The sequence below is a fragment of the Tupaia chinensis genome, unplaced genomic scaffold (genome assembly GCF_000334495.1).
Source record: "Tupaia chinensis unplaced genomic scaffold, TupChi_1.0 Scaffold000248_1, whole genome shotgun sequence".
In the NCBI taxonomy this organism is placed as follows: Eukaryota; Metazoa; Chordata; class Mammalia; order Scandentia; family Tupaiidae; genus Tupaia; species Tupaia belangeri.
The window spans coordinates 5,161,948-5,162,254 of NW_006159726.1; positions in this window are offsets into that span (position 1 = coordinate 5,161,948).

The following is a 307-nucleotide window of genomic DNA, read 5'->3' on the forward strand; positions in this document are numbered from 1 at the left end:
CCTGTAGCAAGAACGCCTCCAAAAAAAAAAAAAAAAGTTATCCTGGGGTGAGGATGGAGGATCTTCACAAGGGTCCAGAAGACAGAAGGCTGACTTTTTGTTGCTTCCCAAATTGTTTTTTTTTTTTTTGTCCATATGCATATTTATTTTTTTAACTTAATTTAATTTTATTTATTTATTCATTTATTTTAATTTGTCCAGAGAGAGACAGACTCATACACACACACACACACACACACACACACACACACACACACAGAGAGAGAGAGAGAGAGAGAGAGAGAGAGAGCTGGAGACCGAGACACAC